Consider the following 20,631-nt stretch of genomic DNA (forward strand, 5'->3'; position numbering starts at 1 on the left):
AAGTAACCAAAGACAAGTTGACTAAGCTCTTCAACCGTTGTCAGTAAAGCGTCCTTCCCCAAGAGTAAGACCAGGAAATGGCTTTGCTGGGGCCGACTCTGCTTCCGTGTCACTATGGATCCTCTTTCTGAAGTGGAGTGGTCCCCGGTAGGTGATACTCACCCTTGCACCCGAAGGCGGACGTCTGCAAAATCGAATGTTGCCTTGTCAATTGAGGCGCAGAACAGAAGACTGCAAGGAATATGGCTGGGGAACGGTGGTGTGCAGGTGGGCAACGCAGGACTTTCTTGTAGCATCTGTGAGACATGAGGCTGCAGAGAGCTGCCCGACTGATGTGTGCATGATTGTGGGCCTTGGTATCAGTTGGGTGACCACGCACTCAGAAAAGCATATATCACAGTGCTCTGGGAGGGAGGCATGGGACCTCTTCCATAGGGAGGTATGGACCTCTTCCATAGGGGGGTTCTGTAGAGTCCTGAGGTCCAGGCGCACTTCCGTCTCCCAGTCTTATAGGTGCTGGGCATTCATGGGTCCATTAATTGAGTGGTGAGGTTCAGCAGAACAGCCTACCTGTCTGGCCTGACATGCCTCCACGTGCAGGTGTGGTGGCCTGAAGCTTGAGGTGTTTTCAAGCCCTCCACTCTCCACTGGGACGGTGGCATGTGGCTCATCCTATCATCGGGCTACAGCTCACCAAATGAAGTTCAGAGTCCTGTTGGCGTCTGCAATGTCTTAAGACCACCAGAGGATGCTGGGCCCGTCTGGCACTCTGGGTGATGTCGAGTTGGAGGGATACCAGCCTTTTTTGAGTTGGGCTCCTCAGCGCCTCAGCCCGAGGTGATGGGTCTGAATCACCAAAATCATGCTGGCTGAGGGCACAGAAGGAACACTGATTAGCAATGTGGACAGACAGGCTAGATGAGGCAGCCCCTGAGGGGCCTCTGTGACCCCATGGGGAGTGCTGCGTTCCAAGAGACTATGCTAGCCCAGTATGCAGGCACAGGAGGCCTGCTCCTGGGAGCCAGTGCTCAGCCTGTGTAGAAAGCTGTTCACCTAGGGTGCAGGGGTGAAGGACAGGAGCAGTGGCACTGGAGAAGCTACAATTCTCCCTTTACAAGGAAAAAACACTGAGTAGAGAGACACTGTGGGGTATAACTTCAGAAGGTAAACGTATTCAAGAACTCACAGTGCTTGCAGCAAGCTTCCTAGGCACCATGTTTGAGCTCTTTACGGCCATCTTTCTATTTCCTGCTCATGGGGTAGAGGTGTCGGTGGGCATGTGTGTGTATGGTATGGTGAATGTGGTGTGTACATATGCATGTACCAGATGCATGTGTTATGTGTGAGATGCTTATGTGTCTCTGTGGGGTGACTGCCAAGGGCACATGATATGCCAGTGTGTTTCATGCCTGTGTCTGTGTATGTGTGCGTGTGCGTGCACGTGTGTGTGGCTAGTCACTCTTGTGTGTGCTGTGTATGCTACACACATGTTGTGTTTGTGTGTGGAGGTGGGAGGGGATGAGTCAGGGGAACCTCACCACTCAATCACAAGCGACAACTAAACTTCGGCCCCCAGGGAAGATGGATTTGTACATGCCTGGCTGGGTTTCTGTCCAGGTCCTAACCACCTGGAGAGCTGAAGTGCAGTGTGATTGATGACAAGGGACGAACGGGTTCCTGCTGGGCACCTCAGGCGTGAAATTCAAACTCAGTAGAAGGTGCATCCCCAGTCCCAGCCCCCTTTGCTCTTCTGTCTTCTCTCTTGTCTGTTCTCCCCAGGAGATCTGAACTCAAGCCCATCACTTGAGCTTTTTCCATGAGGAGGAAGTGAACACCAAGCCAGGCACAATGGCTGTAGTCTGGCCCCAGTGTCCCTCTCACAGCCAGGTGAGTGGCCAGCATCCATGTCCTCATCCTGGTACCCACAAGGGAAGACAGAAGGGGTTTCTTCTCTGCACACGGAACTCTCAGGAGCAGCCTAGGCCAGGGCACTCCCACTTCTAGAATATTTCCTTGAAGCTTTTCCCTGCTCCCTATGGGAGCTTGTCCACAATTGCTGGCAAGATGCACATAGCTTTCCTCTGAGATGCCCATCTAGAACTCCTCATGGAGTGGCTACAAGGACTTTGGTGTGCTGGTGAGCTGTGGGTGTTCCCTGAGGACCTGAGGACAGACACAGTAGGTAGCTTGCAAGGCCCATCTCTCAGAAAGCTTCATGGAGAATTTCACACACCCTGGTAGCTTAGATCTGCTTAAATACGCCACGTTTACATTATTGTCAGCTGGTCTGGGACAAGAATGCCCTGTTGCTGATTGACAGGTGAGAGGGAGTCCTAAAAATGGCTGTCAAAACTTGCAGTGCCTAAAAGAGTTACATGCCCGAAAGAGGGTAAAGTATGATCAGGTTACTGCACAGGCAACTTGTGACTAGACCTTGCTGTCTGAACTGGGACATTCCTGGGAATTTGGATCCAGAGGCTTATATCCATGTCTGTGCTCTGAAGGGTGAAACCTGGGGATGCTAAGCGGTCTCAGTTTGTGCCTGCTGGAGACAAAGAGGACTACTGAGGGAAAAACCTTCATTCACTTCTCAGAGAAGTTTCTAGAAGATCTGTCCATCATTAGATAGTATATAGCCAGGAACACTCAAGAAAATGGGGCGCTGTCTTCAGGAGACAGTGATGAGATGAGCAAGCGAGTTCAGACATTGGACCTGCCAGGCAGAGTATGCAAGTCTAATATGTAGAAATACAAGAGAACTTGCAAACGCTGAAGGCAGTGAGCAACCATAAAATCGGGTTCGTCATCAACAGGTAGCCACTACCAGTTATGGAGTAAAAAGCTAGATGTGCTCTCGCCTGCAGAACCCACAAAACCTGCCAAGGCAAATAAAATACAATGGTTTCCAGACACAGACCTCAGGGCACATAGGGCAGTGACCCACGACAATACGATGAACCTGGAATTGCTTCCGCTTGCTGCCTTTAAGAGCAGTTTGAGGTCGAATGAAGGGGGAGTGAAGGCTGCTGGCTGGCAGTGTCAGGAGCTGGGCTGAGCGTCTGTGCAGATGAAGGCGACTAAGGCTGCAGGATGGTGCACTGGGGAGGGAGGGACACACAGTGCGAGGACTTCCGAGATTCACCGGAGGCCTCAGAGTGCCCCACAGAACGAGGATGGGCACGTCTGTGGGGAAACTGACCCCAGGAGAGCTTAGGACACAGCCAAAATGTCTGATGCTGTCTCGGGGCTGAGGGTACTGCCTGCTCCCCCTAGGCAGAGCTGAGTACCCTGAGGTTTACGGAGCTCTGGGAGAGTGCATGGAAGTGTTTCCTCAGTCAGCACTGCACAAATTGTGCCTAACATATCTTTACTTACTTAAAAACATATTCTTTGATAATTCATGCATGTGTATAATATCTTTCAATCATATACACCCCGTTAACTCTCTTATCTCCCTCTCAAGCCCTTTGTTTGTCTCAACAAGTCCCCCCCTAGTATCCTATAGTTTTATGACTTGCTGAGTTTAATTAGGGTTGCTCGTGTAAGCACGGGCGTGGGACTATTTAATGGAGCATGGGCAACTTACCAGTGTCTACACTTCTGAAAAAACTGATCTCCCCTCCCTTAGCAGTCACCAGCTGCCAATGGCTCATCAGCTGGGACTGGGGTCTCATGAGTTCCTCTCCCAGCACACTGGAATGTTGAGTGGATGGATCTTATACAGGTCTTGACCACAGCTGCTGTGAGTTCACGAATGCAATGGCCATGTCATGTTCAGAATATACACATATGATATATCATTAGGGCTGAGCGTTCAGCACACACTTATTCTCAGCACTTTACCAGTTATGAGTCTCTGCCATAACTGATGTCTACTCAAAAAGAAGCTTCTCTGCCTATGTCTGTGAGCTGCAATGACCTATGAGAGTAAACGTGAATGTCAGTTTGACAACATGGTCAATTAACAACGGATTGGTAGTGGAATCTCCCCTAGGTCCTATGACCTCCCTAGCCATGGGTTTTGGACCAGGTTTATAATACTAGGTATGAGTTTCCTCCCGTGAAGAAGGCCTAAGATCTAAGCAGAATGCAGTTGGCTATACCCATGGCAGTTGTGCCACCATTACAACAGTGGGCACATCTTGCCTGGCAGGTCTGCAACATACCTAACACATCTTAAAAGAAAGCCTCAAAAGAATCAGTCCTCCCTCAGAGAAACCTGATTTTGCCCTTGAACAGCTCAAAACGTATAGAAATATAAAACTGCCCATCACTCGGCAAGCAAGCCTCTCAATACCTGGCATCATTCTTTTGATGAGTGAAATTGAACCTCCAAGACTTGCATGGTGAGGTTGCATGGTTTGTCTTCTTGGCTAAGAAGGTGGGACATTGCTGGGTCTTAATGGTGAACTGACCTCGTCACACCAGCATGAGCGTAGTCATGATATAGTATTCTTTTTCTGTATAGCTGGATTCAATTTGTTAGAAACCTCTTATAATTTCTATCCATGTTGGTGATAAGAATTTGCTCCTGTCTTTTTCTTTTTTTCTTATGGTTTTGGTCTCAGAGTGATGCTGACATTTTAAAATGAATTTAACTAAAAATTTTCTCCTATTTGGCTTTACGGAAGCGTCTATGGAAATAGCACAATTTCTTCCTCAAAAGATTGTGTTGACTTAATCGTTGTGTAATTTTTGAAAAAGAAATTTAGCACATATCATGTATGACCCAAACGTTCTGCTCCTGGCCTATACTGTGGGAAATCAAAGGCACGTGGCCACACAAAACTTGTATTCAATGTCCACGGCAACTTTACTGACAGCCGCAAAGTACAAAACAAATTCCATCAACACGTAGGCGGACAATTTTCGTCACTGGAAGGAAAGTAATACAGGAGCACGGTGCCAGAGCGCGGTTGCCTCTGTGATAGACATACCACACTGAGGTAGCATGATCATGGACTCACGGTTGCGTATTTGTTAAAACACGTCATACTGTTGAATGTAAATATTTTCAGTCTGTTGTGTGCCAATTATGCCCTCAAGAAAGCTGTTAAAAAAAAAACCACCTCAGCAGCTTGTACAAGTTAATGTCCTCGATATGACAAAATTCCTGAGAAAGCCACTCCAGGAAGGAGGTGTTTATTTTGGCTCATAGGGTACATACACATTGCTACCAGACAGATGTTAGGGGATGGTGGAGTTAATGAGTATTTTTCCGTGATTACACTGACGTGATGAAGCTGCCAGACCGTGCAGCCAGATATGGAGGGCTCAGCAGACTTTGCCTGGGGAGTAAAGGTGCCTGGGCTGTGAGGGCTGCAGAAAACTTGGGGGCCTCAGTCACGCTCAAGCAGGTGAGGCTGCTGCGGGCCCTTCTGCGGCAGGCCTCTGGGCAGGAATCCCCCTGGAGCTGCTGGCATGCTTCCTGGTGCGCTCAGTGGCCACCAGGTCTCTACCCAATGTGTGTCAGGATGGTGGTGGCAGCTGCAAGTCTGAATCCTTCCAGCCCATTGCTCTCTGGTCAGTGGGTCACCCAAAGCACACCAGTGTCATGTGACTCCAGGTCTCACAGCCCCCCCTGGGGGGGGGCAGCAGTGCGGCCATATCAGTCCCCACTTTCACAAGTGCCTCTGTTAGGCCACACTCACTCTGCCCCTCAGGTCCACATACCTCTGCTCCGCTGACACGCCCCCGGGCTGCCTCTACCCTTCATTCCTTCTCTCTCTCTCTTTTTGTTTTTTGACAAGATGTTCCTAGCTCCAGCCTACTTGGAACTTACTATGTAGACCAGGCTAGCCTTGCTCTCACAGAGATCTGCCTGCCTCTGCCTCCTGAGTGCTGGGATTAAAGGTGTATGTAACCATGTCTGGTGTCATGTACCCTTTCTTGGAGGTCACTCTGAATCCCAAATTGGGAGGTCCAAACTAAACGTGATCTACAGGTTCTTTAGCTGTGGCCCGTTTACCTCTGGAAGTATCCAGGTAGACAGCAGGTACCAGTGTTCACCATGCTCGAGAAAGGGTTTCTTCTCCCTCGTAGAAGCTTCTAGTATTGAGATTCTGGATTCCGGTTGCTTCTGGAAGTTAGTTAGCTCAACCAAATGTGTTTAACTAGTCAGCCCTTGTTGACTGTTCCTGCCCCATCTCTGTCACTGGCCCGGCATTCTGTTTGTGCCTTTATCACTGCCCACTGTCTAGCCACGTGGAGCCCAACGATGCTGAGGGACGGGATGGGCTTTCATGGTCCTCTTTGTGTGTTCCCCTGCCTACCTCTGAGCATGCATAGTGAAGTCCCTTCGTGGATGTTCAGGACCTGTGGGAGGGGAACTACAGGGAGTAGGGGAGGAGGAGCAAGAGGCCGAGTCCGTCAGCCAAGCCTGAGGCGGCCGGGGGAGCTGCTGCCTTCTGGTCCTCTGCACCCCTTTCTGGAGGCAGGTGCTCAAGGCAGTGGTAGGAAACTTGGATCCCTTCTCCATTACCTTCCTTCCATTCCTAATCAGCTGTATTTTAATTTAAAACAGCAATTTGCAGTGCAATTCATTTACAGCAACACAATCCATCGTGATCACAGTGCCATAAATTTGTTTTAAGTAATTTTTAATGCTTGTAACAGCTGGGTTTCTGAAGTGTGGAAATAGCTAACGTTTTTCACCTTGTGCAGCCAAGGAAAGAAATCTCTGCTCTTTAATTACATAACCACCAAAGACAGCATATGCTGCGCAGAGCACTTATAATTGCACAGTAAGAAATGATTTGCCTAAGAAGATAACAAAGCTTTCCGTGGAAACATGGAAACGCCAGGGTCTCACGGGGGAGGCCTGGAGCAGAAATGTACAGACTGCAGGTCAAACCAGAGATTAAAAGGAAGACGGGATTCCAGAAGGAGTGGAAGCAGGTCCCTCTGTCAGAAAAAGCCACTTTCAAAGGGGAAGATTTGTCTCTGCTGGTAAGTGTAGAAAATACCTGTGTGTCCTGCGCCCAGCCTAGCTCACGTCCAGCTGCAGCAACCCAGGGGAGGCCACAGTGGTCCCGTAGCCTTCCCTCCTTGCCCCCTGCAGTATGGACCGTTTTCTCCCTGAATGAGGCTCTGAGAGGTTGGGCCACCTGTGCCTAGGCAGCTGCCTCCTGTCATCATGTGACAGAATGACTTTATTTTTTTCACAGTGTCTGTATATACATATATATGTATGTATATATAGTTGGATTTCTGTGCATTTCATACAATACATCTTAATCATATTTAGACCCCCTCCCGAGACAGCATGGCTTTCATCAGGATCCCTCACACTTGTCAGCAGAGCAGCGGGGCCTGGGAGCACAGCTTCTTAAACTGGAGTCATGAAACTGAATGTGGACTTGTGAAAATCCTGTAAAGTTTTCTGAATCTGCAACCAAATGTTAATTCACAGCCGGCAGTACAGTGAATCCACAGTTGTTCCAACAGTGTTCTCCCGTGTTGTATCCTGTGACTTCACTGCAGCCTGGTTCTGAACACACAATGTGTGCACTGTGCATGCTGTCACACCACATAGCACAGGCAAACACTGCCTGACGTACCTTGGCTCAGAGTTCAGACTATTCTGTTATGAACTATAGTGATTTTACTGTGCATATGAAGTTTCCTGTTCTTACAGAAACATAATGGTTTAATCACAGAAAACAAAGACCTTTAATAGTTTTAACACCCCCTTCCCTCCTCATCATGTAAGTATCAACTTTGAACATCTTTGGACTGGACTGGGTTAGAATGTTTGATTTTGAAAACTGCTACTTGAGTTGATGCTTTGCTTTATAAAAAAAATCATTAAATGAATTTTGGCTTGAGATTAGGACAGAACTTTCAAAAATTTCTAAAATGTATCTAAATGTGCTTCTGCCATTTTTGTACTACACATTTATGTGACGTTGCGTTCTCAGCACTGACAGCCATAAAATCAAAATCCAGTCAACTCTGGGAAAATGTTGAAGATGCCCTGTGGCCTGCAGTACCAAATACTGAGCCCAGATGTAATTATTTATATAAAATTAAAGAAGAAATCTATCTTATTAGTATGCAAATTTGCTTTCGTCTTTAATAAATTGTAAAATTATGTATACCAAATAATTGTTTTAAAATAAATTTCTTTATGATTTATGATCAGCAAATGTTTGATTTGTACGGCTAGTTCATATACCCATATATAAGAAGTTGTGCCTGGAGGGGCTGACCTGTCATGGGGCTTGCTCCCAGAGACCTGCGCAGCACCTGTGACCCAGCTGAACACAGCCTACTATGAACTACTAAATGTGATGACCTGGCCCTTCCCCCAATCACATGTTGAAGTTCTGATCCCCAGGACCTCAGAATTTGGCTGGACTTGAACAAGGACTTTAGAAAGGTGATTGGATTAAATGAGGCTGCTGGGGGGCGGTGGCGGGAGGCTGGTGGTGTTGCTGTTCAGCTCCAACTCTGGTTCTTAGGAGAAGAGGAGGTTGGGACACAGGCACAAAGAGAGGGCAGTCATGTGAGGATGCGGGAAGGTGGGTCTGTGAGCTGAGGAGGGAGGCCTGGGAGGAGCCAGCTGTCACACCTGGGTATCAGATCCCAGTACTGTGAGGATAAAAGTTTGTCATTTAAGCTTCATAGACTGTCATGTCACACTTTGCTATGGTGGCCCCAGCAGACCAGCGTAAGAATGAGTCAGTGAGTGAGTTTGCAGAGACCAAGTGTGTGAGCACTGAGTTCCTGTGGGAGGCAGCATGAAGGTCAGGACACTGGAATTCTCTAGACACCTAGGCTAGATGTGGCTTCGGAGTAGTTGATGCTAAGGACCCCTGCGTCCCTTCTGGTTTTCCCCCAGGGCCTATGGCAGGGGAACTGGTATGCCTTGGACATTGGGAGGAGACAAATGGGAGATGAGAGGCCTTGGCCTCCTGCGTGGGGCCTGGCCAAACCTCCATCCTGGGAGAGGTTCCCCTCCAGTCTGAGGGAGATGCAGAGAGGTTAGATGCTCTGACTAGATCTGGTAGGGCGCTACGGGGTGGCCGAGATTCGGGGGGATTCTTCTGTGAGTCACGGGTGTCTTTTGACCTGAGGGCTTTGGGATGCTGACACCTGCCCTGTGTCTCAGTGCCTCAGTGGTCCTTCTGTGTCAGGGACTTTACGGTGTCAGGAAATAGCTGGACTTTTGTGCAGAAAAAGCTACAAAGGTTAGGTTAAGAACGAGGGAAAAAGCCACTCAGAAGGCAGTGTGAGCTATGTTACCTGTGTGAGGACTTAACACTGAGTGCTGGGCCATTTAGTAGGTTCATTTACAACCAGGGTACCAGCAGTTGGCAAAGACACTGATGTTGGTGCCAATCTCCAGTGCAGCAAGTGCCCAAATCGGAGGCAGCCACGACCGCACAAGTGCCCCTCACCTTGGCCGGTCCTCTCCCAGGTCCTGAACTCCCTCTGCTCTGCTGTAAGAAAAGGCTGAGTTTGCCGTGGACCCCCAGATTTCCCTGTGCCATGACAGGCAGGCTCTGAGGCCAACCTGTAACTTTCCCCCAGTATACCCAAGGACCCGATTCCATCTTCTATTGTGCGGTCTCAGTGCAGTGCCAAGGCTGTGTCAGGGTTTGAAGGGAGGAGAACATGCCCTGTGCATCTGCAGCTGAGTAAGACCCTCTTCCATCCCAGAATCCTTCAGCCAAGTGAGCTGGGTACCGTCCCCTGGGTGCTTATACCTCGGTGCGAACACGCTGTGGGCACGGAGACCCAAAGTAAGTGATCCACTTTAGGGTGTTGCCATTCTTCCTCCAGTGCAGGATGAGAGCTTGATGCTCTTGCTGTCACATTCATTCCCACCTGCTTCCTGAGCCTTGCTTTGTGAGTACGCAGCCTGGTTAACAGGGTGATTGAGCTGTACTGGAAGGGGGAGTCCCAAAGCCCTCAGTACAATCTGTCAGAACCACAGAGGCCCAGAACCACCAGTGATGGTGCTAGAGGCAGCCGTATTTATGACTCTACTTGGTTCATGGAAATCCCACCAGAAGCATAGATATTCTAGAAGGGCCACCTGGCTTGTTAACCCAGCGCTTGCATATAACAATGTTGGGCAGATCTGTCTCGGTCTCAGTGGAACAACTATTGCTTTACTGGAAAAGTAGCAGTAAGTGATTCTTAGAGCATCTTTGTTTTAATAAAAGAATCCTGGTGGACTGACACACCCTCGGCAATGAAGGGTTGTTCCAGGCTACTACTGGCCACTCGATCCTTCCATTTGTCATTGATATATGTAGTGTGAAAATAAAGAATGCATACATAACATAAAGGCTGAGGCAATGTGCGCCAGCGAGAAGCGGCCTGTGCAGGACGCCCCCTTATCTGCGTGTGCAGGTCGGCCAGATCCATCAATGCAGGCAGGCAAGTCTGAGTTCAGACTGCAGGCTGCTGGAGACTGAAGGAGAGGTGGGTGGGCAGAGGATGCCGTGGATTTTGTAGTAAAATGTAGCCATGTTCCATTTAAATTTTTCCATTAGGGGCAGGGGCAAAGGCTCTGTAATAATTTTAAGGACATTGCCCAAATGTTTATTTAGATAAAAGATGGATAACGGCAAGACTCCAGAACCCATGGCCCGATAACTAGGTTTTATTAATGACCTGCCATATGCCAGGGCTGGATAATTAAAGTTTTCCCCCCAAAGGAGGAGAGCGGACAAATTTATTTGATGCTTTGATAACCAGGGACACTGGTTGAAAACTATTGATATAATCGGAGCTCATTCGATTCGCTCAGGACAGCTGTTCCTATCAGCTAATTTCACCTGTGAATAGTTAATTGTCCTCCGAATGCATATGGGTGAGCCATTAATAAAATTTGACTATGTCATAGTTTCTTTGTCACACACGTGCTTTTTATCTCCTGGATCTCCTTGGTCTTTCTTCCTTTAAAAAAATTCATTCTTGTTCTTTAAAAATGATGCTACGGAAGACAGATGTGGACTGTGGGATCCTGCCTTTGGCTGTGTTGCCCAGCTCCCAGGCCTGGGTACAGAATAGCCCAGAATAAGCCCAGGACAGGTGGGGATGCTGAGGAGACACTGTCCGGTCTCTGAGAGGTAGCTGCCCCAACACCATACCTGTGTGCCTGTGGGCTGGTGGTCACATGAGTATCAGAGGCAGCGGACACCTGCGGTCCAGAAACTGGGTACTGACGTAGCCCAAGGGGGTGCATTATCACCTGTGAACACACTTCAGCGTAGTGGAACCCAGTTCTGTTCCCACAAAGTTCCACACCCTGAGCAAGTCAATAATTCCCCGATTTGCATTCTCGCAGCCATAGAAGTGGTGTTGACACCCACTCTAGAGAAGGGGTGAGCTTTAAAAGCAATGGCTGTAGAACGCCCTTGGGAGACTTCCTAGGACGAGGAGGCACCCCAAGGTGCAGAAGCTGCCCTGTTGTCTCCCAGCCCACGTAGTGGTGGTGGGCCCATGCCACACACTGCAGAATGGGAACAGCTTGCTGTTCACCCTCACATTGCATTTGGGGGCCTGTGTGTCCTCTGAGATCATGGCTGTCCTGGGGTCTGGACATACATACAGCCTCCCTGCAGTCCCAGTCATGTGGGCAGGGTTAGATGGGGCACAGCCAGATAAGAAGGATAGATGTCCAGGCAAAAAGGCCAAAACCATGTGCAGGCGACACTGTCCTCTGGAATGTGGAGGACCCTGAGCCTGTGGGCCTGTGCAGCCAGGAGGAGGCTCCACAGAGACTGCGCTTCCCCAAAGGTACTGAAACAGAAGGGCTCTTATGTTCTAGAGAGAGGTCAGATCCCAGGGCTCTTAGAGTGAAATCCGGGATGCTCACACCAGCTTACCCAGTCTCTAGGCCTCCAGGCCCCGGACGTGACTCCTAGGCCTACGTCCTCTTCTTTCTGTACCCTGTCCATAGTCCCAAGGCAACCTCAGGATTTTTTACTTGAGTGTGGCCCAGGGTGCGCACCCTGCCCAGAAGTGTGGACAGACCTTCTTGGCAGGTCTTTGTGGCGTGAACCAGTCCCTCATCACTCTCCACCACAGTGCTGTGTTTCCCCAGGGACTTCTCACAGCTGTACTGTATGGGCAGGACTTACAATCTTGTTCACTTCTGTGCTCTCAGGGAAGGTACATGTCGGGCACCTGCTAAGGGACAGATACTCTCTTCTGGGGTTTCAGTTGAGACCCAGAGGTAGAGCATGCACTGCCCAAGCCTGAGTGAAATTGTCTTAGAATCCCGAGGCTCTCCTGCCACCGCAGCACCTGCTCTGTCTTCTCCCCTGAGCTGCAGCTGGAAACCACACACATAGCTCTGAGTGGGGCTTTCTGAGGACTAAGTTGTGCAGAGAGGGTGCTAGATGCAGGATGTACTGGCTGGGCTGACCCCATGTTAGACAAACTCTCAGGGACAAGATGTCTCCCCCGGGTAACAGCCTTCCTGGAAGACAATGCTCTTAGCCTGGAGCTTAGAGGTACTGCTACTAGCTACACCTTGGCTATTGGGTAGGCAGGGTCCTTAGGAGTATGTTTATGTATGCATGTGTGTGTGTGTGTGTGTGTGTGTGTGTGTGTGTGTGTGTAAGGGCAGTGATGGGCTTGGAAGGACTTCAGAAATGTATGTATGTGAGGGCATGGGGGACCTCAGGAGTGTGAGGAGAGGGCAGCGGTGTGGACTGGGGATGGAGGGAAGGTAGAGGTGGGGGCAGGGGAGGGAGCTGACTGCAGGGCATGGCTGATGGGGCCTTGTGCTGCTTGAGGGTCAGGATAGGTCAGGATGTCATTAGTCACTAGTCCCTGTGGCAGAGGTGGGAAGTTATTTTCCTCATAATTGGGAGGTGGTAGAGTCTTTGCTTTGGTGGGAGGATTGTCTGGATTCTCATTGGATAACACAGACTTGTCCTGGCTGAGTGGAGTGACTGGTTCTCACTTTAGCCCCTGGTCTGGAACCCAGGAACCAGAAATGCAAGTGGGGTCGTGGGCTTCTTGGAGACGCTGTGTTGGGATTGGGCATGCTCCCAGGGGTCCCTGCAGGTCCCTTTGTAGTGAATGGCATACTTGGGATGTCATGTCAGAGACAGTGCTACAGCATCCCACAGTGTGGCAGGGGTGAGAAGGAATCAGCACTCATAATGCTTGACAGATGTGGGCCAGGCTGGCAGGACCAGGGCCTGAAGCCACAAGCTCAGGCTGGACTGTCCCAGGCTGGCCTACTCCAAGGAGGGCACCCAATGAGGGTGGCCCTTGTCTTCTGGGTTTCAGTGGAAAAAGGTCCAAGAGAGCAGGGCTTAGCCCTCAAGGGCAGGCTGTGGGACAGAAGGAAGGATACAGGACCTGCGAATCCAGGATGGCGTCTCAAGGCCTGGGCATAGGTGGGTGCCAGGTCCCACATCCTGTGTACCAGGAGAAAGCGCTGACGTTCACTGAAGAGACTCGTGGGGGGATGAGGCAAAGAAGTCCCGCCCCATAGGACCCATGGTACAGCTTTGAACGACCTATCCTCACTGTCACCATGTGAATGGACGGCAGGCTCAGCTCGGAGGCTGGAGTCACGCCCAGTGCAGGTGTGGGTGTAGGTATGTGCCTGCGTGCCACTTATGATTCCTGTGTGCACACTTGTGCTGTCTGGGGCAAGTGTGGGTTTGGTTGGGTCTCCTGAGGTCAAACACCAGCTATGTTAAGATGGTAGGATTCGAAGATGAACAAAAACCAGGGAAGAACTGATTCCTAGTTGTAAGACACATCCATCACTAATGCTAGAAACAAACATCCCATAGCTCATGTACTGAGCCCCAAGCATTCATCCAGGTCATGTGGTCTGGCAAGGCTAGTGTTGGTCCTCAGGCTACTCGAGCCTCAGGTAGGAAGGCACTGTGACCGCCAGGCCCCAAGATCCGTTCTAGCAAGTGTGTCCCTGGTGAAGCCAGTCTAGTCAAGAAACCAGCCTGAGTAGCAGTTGCTGGAAGCCACGGGAGACAGAGCCCACAAATAGTTGTGTCCAAGTGGCTCTGTGTATACCATGCCTCTGTGGGGGTACCGAGAAAGGGAGCCCATCTGTGAAGGTTCCCCAGGGCGTGGTGCTATGAGGACAGGAGTCTGTGAGTCTTTCAAGAGACAGAGGTTAGGGACATCCAGGTCCATGAGAAAATGGCTGAGGTTGGAGGAAGGATGTGTATGCTGCCGCTGCAGGGGCAAGTGTCTTAGTGTGCTGAATCCAGGCCCCAGAAGAGACCAGCCAATCCCTCTGTTGTTCTGGCCTCATATTCTCAACGTCCCTGTGTTTACAGTTGAGCACCAGGTGGACATGGTGACCTGCTTCCGGAGCAAAGCAGGAGTGAATGTGTGTGGCTTCCAGAGCCAGGACACGGCCTGTGTCTTCCTCCTGATTGCTCTGGGATCACTCCCCAAGGGCAGTGGCTGCCACACTCTAAGGTCCCTGAGGCTGTGGAGATCTCACAAGGCAGAGGATGAATTCCTGTAGGTGGGGAACCTGGGGTGGGCCTGCACCCACCCAGGCTTCTGATGGACTGCAGACTTCCTATCTGCTCCTCATGAGGGATCCTGAGGCAGATCTGGCCAGCTGCAGAACCCAAACCTGACCCACAGAAATGGTGTAAGATCTGTGTTTTGGGAATACACATCTGGAATAACTTGGTTTTAAATTTTGTCCAAAGATTCATTTCATTTAATTTTTAAAATTTGTGTGTGTGTGTGTGTGTGTGTGTGTGTGTGTGTGTGCCACATGTGTGCAGGTGCCCATGGAGGTCAGATAGTGTTCTGATCCCCTAGAACTGGAGTGAGCTGGATGTGAGCCTCCGTGGGTGTTAGGAACCAAATTCATACCCTCTGAAGAGCGGCAAGCACTCTTTAGTGCTGAGCGACCTCTCCAGCCCCTTGTTTGCTTTTAATTAATAAATCAGTTAATCGATGGATTAAGTTTGTGGATGTGTGTGAGTGTGGGTGTACGTGAGTGCTTACCATGATGTACATGTGGAGGTCAGAGGAAAACTTTGGGGAGCTGGTTCTCTTCTGCCTTCTGTGGGATCGGGTGATCAAACTTAGGTCCCCAGGTTTGCACATAAGCACTTTTACCCACTGAGGGGTAACTTGTATTACAAAGATACTGGACACATCTGGGTGCCATGGGCACAGATCCCACTCAAACACCCACGTGCCATGGTGGATACCCTCTGGACCACCCATACATCAAAGGTGCATACGTCCCTGGAACATGTTTGCACCATGGCACCACTTTCGAATCACAGCTTGGCCCCTTTGCATCCCTGAGCTCTGTCCTAGGTTATCAAAGTCAAGGAGGTAAGATCTATTTTGTGCTCTGGGTTGGAGTCCTAGGAGAGCTGAGCATGCTTTGGTAAGTCATGGTCCTTCCTCCTGCCCCTCCCTGCAGGACAGCACAGGCCTATCAGGAAGGGCCAGAGCCCAGGCAAGTAAGGATGGTCAGGTGCTTGTGACAGGCAGGTCACACCCACTTTGGTAGTTCCTCTGAGTCATGGCTGTCCTAGGTAAGGGCATGAGGCCAGGAGTGTCACAGGCCATCTTCATTTCTCTTCAGCTTTCTAGGCCAGATCCATGGTTGTCAGGTAAAATACAAGATATGCCGGGAAATCCGAATTTCAGTTATGTGAGGCATGACATTTTTAACTATGCCCCACGTGATATTTGGGACATATTTAAAATTCAGAATTTTTGTTGTTGATCTGAATTTCAAATTCATCTAGGATTCTTGCCTCTTCTTGGTTCCTACCTGCATGTTTTTACTGCCTAGTCACCTGACTCAAATCACCATGGGGACTAGGCCTCCACCTCGAAGGCTGTCCTTCAAGCTTCAGGAATCCTCCACCTGTGAATCTGTGCCAAGTGTGCGGGGACACATGAACATCATTCGTAACATGTGACTGGCATTCTGTGACTGCTTTGAGAAGGCCAGGGTCCTATTTAGACAGCAAGGGGATGGGCCCGATGCAGCCCTGGGGCCCCTGGGTTCCGAGGTTCCATCTTTGGCCGACATTTGACCTCTGGGGCAGTGGAACAGTAGAGCCCTCACCCTGGGTGCTCACGTTCACTCTGACCCTCCTTGGCCTCCAGTCTCACCAGAGAGGGAGAAGAGTGGGACGGGGCGATCGCTCACATTCCTTTTGTTACGAATCTGTGTACTTTGCTTTGCTTTGGAAGCGCTTCTTCGCAGCGTGCCCACAACTTGATTTCCTCTTATTTTATCTTTCGTGTGAACAAATGGGGCTTCTGATGACTTGAGTGTCTGTCATGGTGTTGTTACTGCTGTGTAGTACCCTGTCCTGCTGTGTTCTCTGCGGGGCTACATGCTGAACCAGGTGGAGTCCTCTCCTCCTCCTCTCTCTCTAACCCCTCCTCTTCTTCCTTTTCTCTTTTGCCTCTTCCTCCCCCTCCCCTCCTTCTGCCCCTCCTCCTCCTCCTCTTCCTCCTCCTCCTCTCCCTCTTCCTCCTCTCCCTCCTCCCCCTTACCTCTCCTGTCACGTGGCAGATGCCCCAAATAGTTCAATAGGACTCCAATTTTGCTCAAAAAAGCTTCCAAATTGACAAGATCTTTCCTACAAGGGGCATTATTGTTAGATTATGGGCCTGTCCCTTTAAGACAAAGGTTATTCTATAAAGTCAGACCACATAGCATGAAAAAAATCAAGTCATGTTTCCTCGTAGATATGACAGGCCCCTTCTGTGAGGATCAAAATACACAGATCTCTTCAGATCCCCCTCCTCCTCCACATGCTTCCTGCCAGCTGGGCTTCCCCCTTCTCTGATGGATATGAGGTCTCAGGGCATAAATCTCAGCTCTGTGTCTAGAGTACCAGGCTCCTTGGGAAGCAGGCATGAACTATGCACCCCTGTTTTCTAGCAAGGAGAATGTCTGCTGAGCTCTGAAGTCTGCTGCTTCTGTTTCACTCTCTGTGATCCTGACTGTCCCAGTAGTAAATGTGTCTCCTAGGGACCAGCAGGTGCCTCCCTCTGCCTTCCTCCTCCTCTGTCTTACAAGTCCCTGACAAAGAGGTGTTTTTGAGTATGAGAGTCTGTAGCAACAGCAAAGGGTGAACCTGGGGTGTGCCAAGGCCAGGGAACGAGAATTGAGGCATAGAACTGCAGGCCTGGCTGGCCCTGGGGTTTGTGGACTTTGGTGCTAGTTCTGACCAGGCGGTGGCTCCGTCACACCCCCTTCTCTAAACTCCACTGGGATCAGAGGGCCATCTGAACACACACACCTGAGTGAGGATCCCCTGGGACTCAATGGTACATTTTTGTTAGGGCTTACTCTGTGGTGGAGCTCCCTTTATGTTAAGGTGACATCTACATTAGGGTTCACTGTTTGGGTTTACTCTATTTTAGGGTTCACTTTATCTTCGGGTTCATTCTTGGTGCTGGACATCTGTGGTTCTGTGCAGACTCCCAAAGAGGTGCAGTCACCATTTTCATATCACAGAGTGAGTTGACCTTGACCCTTCCTCCCTCCAGGGTCTGGCAATTCCTTTGTTGTCTCCCTTCCTGGTGATCTACCCAGAGCCTTGCACACAGAGACAAGTGCTCCGTTGCTGAACTACATTCCCTCCCTTGATTACTGGTTTTTCCACTGTTTTTGTAGTCAGCCTTTTCCAGAAAGTCATAGAGTTGGAATCATACAGTAGGTAGGCTTTTTGGATTGGATTTTTTCTGTTAATAACAATGTGCATATTTCCTCTATGTCTTCCTATAGCACTATTTTTCAGCTCTGAATAATAGAGCATCATCTGTCTGGAACATGGTGTGCTGGTTAGTTTTTATCCACGACACAAACTAGAGAAACCTGGGGAAAGGGAATTACCTGAGCAATTTCCTCCATCCGATAGGTAGGCCTGCCACCTGGTCTATGGGGCATTTTCTTAATTGGTAAGTGATGTGGGAGGGCCCAGCCCGCTGTGAGCGGTGTCATCTTTAGGCAGGTGTACCTGGGGTAACTGAGCAAGCCAGTAAGTAGCCCTCCTCCTTGGGTCTCTGAGTTCCTGCCCTGTCGTCTCTCAATGATGGACTGATCAGGATGTGAGCCAAATACTCTTTCCTCCCCAACTGCCTTTGGTCATAGTGTTTGTCCAAACAACAGAAACCATACTAGAACACATGGTTCATCATTTCAGCTTATTTAGCACAGATAGTTTGTTGAGGGATATCTTCCTGGTTTTGCAGTTGTGAATAAAGCCCCACGAGCAGCTGTGTACGTGTTTATCATGGACAGCTGTTTTCGAACGCTCTGTCTGAATAACCCTGAGGACAGTTGCTGGATCTGAGGCTCAGTGTGTGCTTAGCTTAGTTAGAAAGCACCTGGAGCCTTCCCAGGTGGGTAGCCATTTTGAATTCCCACCAGCACGTGCAAACATTCCTGCTGCTCGAATCTTTGCCCCAAACACGCCGTCAGTGGTCTGGGTGTGCCGTGGCATCTTATGGTTCAGTTTGATTTTCCTGAAGTTGACCTGTGGAGAAGCCTCACATTCTTTTGCCATCCTTGCAACAAAGGTTGGGTCTTTTCCTCATTCGAATCCACTTGTTCCCCCCTCTCTTTTTTTTTTTTCAACAGACCAAAAGGTCCGACTTTTTACTGAGCATGTTAACAAAAGGTTTAGTCAAAAAGACGAAGCCTGTGTCATCATCAGACTCCTCTGATTCTTTCTTTGCGTCCGCTTTCTTGTCCTCAGCCAGGGCAGTGGCAGCAGAGGGGCAGGACCACCTCCCAGAGCGGCACCAGCTGCAGGAGCAGGTCCACCAGCCCCTACATTGCAGATGAGGCTCCAGTGTTGACACTGGCCAGGGCCTTTGCAAACAAGCCAGGCCAAAAAGGTTCAACATTGACGCCAGCTGCTTTAGTGAGAGCATTGATCTTATCCTCCATCACTGCGACCTCGTCGTCGTGCAGGATGAGGGCAGAGTAGATGCAGGCGAGCTCAGACACCGAGACCATGCTGCATCGGCGGATGAAGTGAGGGCCTCACCCCTTTCGTTCTCTATATTTTAAAAAAGGTTTTATTCATAATTTTTATTTTATGTGTATGAGTGTTTTGCCTGCATGTATGTAAGTGCACCCGTGTCATGCAGTGCCTGTGGAGGTCAGAAAAGGGCATTGGATCCCCTGGAACTGGAGTTATAGTTGGTTGTTAGCCGTCATGTGGGTGCTGGAAATCAAAGCTGGATCCTCTAAGAGCAGTCAATGCTCTTAACCTCTGAGCCATGTCTCCAGCCCCTCTATCTTATTTTTTAAAACAGGATCTCTCTGTGAAATCTGGAGCTCACTGATTGGCTAGATTGATTGGCCAGAGCTCTTCTTGTCTTTGTCTCTCAGAGTTGGAAATACAGACACATGCTGCCCTGGTTGCTGACATTTACTCCGCTGCTGGGGATCCAAACGCCCGTTCTCGAGGTTGCTCAGCGAGCACTTACTCACTGAGCCATCTACACAGTCCCAACTCCTATTTTTATTGAGTTTACAACTGGTCAACGTACAGAGAATAAGAGACTGCGTAGTCCTCAGCCCTAAATGGGACCCTCCGTCACACCCTCAAGACCCAGGGATCATTGTGGAAAAGGGACAGAGGGTTGTAAGAGCCAGAGATTGTGAATGAATACCAGGCAACTGTGGTGTGCGGACACACAAGGCACTTGCACATTAGAATCCCCAGTGCTTGTGACCGCATGTACCAGACTTGCACAAGCCCGAGCCAGACAAAACCCAGCATGCAGAGGGGAGGTGGGCAGGAAGCCCCAGCCCTAGCTTAGGAACTATTGGCAGGTAGTAGCTACCAGAGAGGAAGCGTCAGTTTTCTTTAACCGCTTGATGCTAGATGGGTTGACCACACTAAAAAGTATTTGGAGACTACAAATTAAACTTAATAAGCCTTAACAAATGATAGAAGAAATAAGTGGGGTGGGGTATGGGCACAGGGATGGATCTGAGAGGAGATGTGGGTGGGGGTACATTGTACGAAATTCAATATCAAGAATGAAATCGATTCAAGAATCAATACAAATATTTTTAAAAGAGCTGTTTGCATATTTTGGGCTCTAGCCCTTCATCATGGTGTGTGCTGAGAATGTCTCCTAGTCCGTGGCTTGCTGCGTACTCACTGCTGTGCTTTGTAGAGAAAATCCACCTTATCAGCTAAAAATCCACCTTATCATTTATTTCTTTCATTTCTCGGGCCCCTAGTCACCTATCCAGTCATTGACACGTCCAAGGGCACCTAGATGTCCCTCCAGGTTGTCATTTGGGAGATTTTTGGCTCTTCCTTCTAGGTACGTGCAGCATTTTTCGTTGGTTTTGTGGAGTGTGTAATGTCTGCGTTGAGACTGTTTGTGCCTGTGGAGAGCTAGCTGCTCCAGCAGTCTGAGAAGGCCACCTTTCCTCCACTGGGTTGCCTTTGCTTCTCTGTTAAAGGCCAGTAGACTAAGTTTTTGTGGGTGTGTTTCTGGGCCCTCTGCTTCCACAAGTTTATGGTAACTTGGTCCTTTGATGTTTTTCTTTCAATACGCAGTTGCTCATTCTGGGACTTTAGCCCCTCCGTACAAACTTAAGGATCAAATTACTGATAGACACAAAATAATTTGTTGGAGTTTTGAATG

General features: G+C 49.5%; 1 pseudogene; it reads right to left on the reverse strand.

Moving 5' to 3' along the window:
- Window positions 1-18,588: 18,588 nt before the first annotated feature.
- On the reverse strand, window positions 18,589-18,976 carry LOC108491741 (annotated as a pseudogene).
- Window positions 18,977-20,631: the final 1,655 nt, after the last annotated feature.

Source organism: Nannospalax galili, unplaced genomic scaffold, assembly GCF_000622305.1.
Source record: "Nannospalax galili isolate Female #2095 unplaced genomic scaffold, S.galili_v1.0 scaffold1146, whole genome shotgun sequence".
NCBI lineage: Eukaryota > Metazoa > Chordata > Mammalia > Rodentia > Spalacidae > Nannospalax > Nannospalax galili.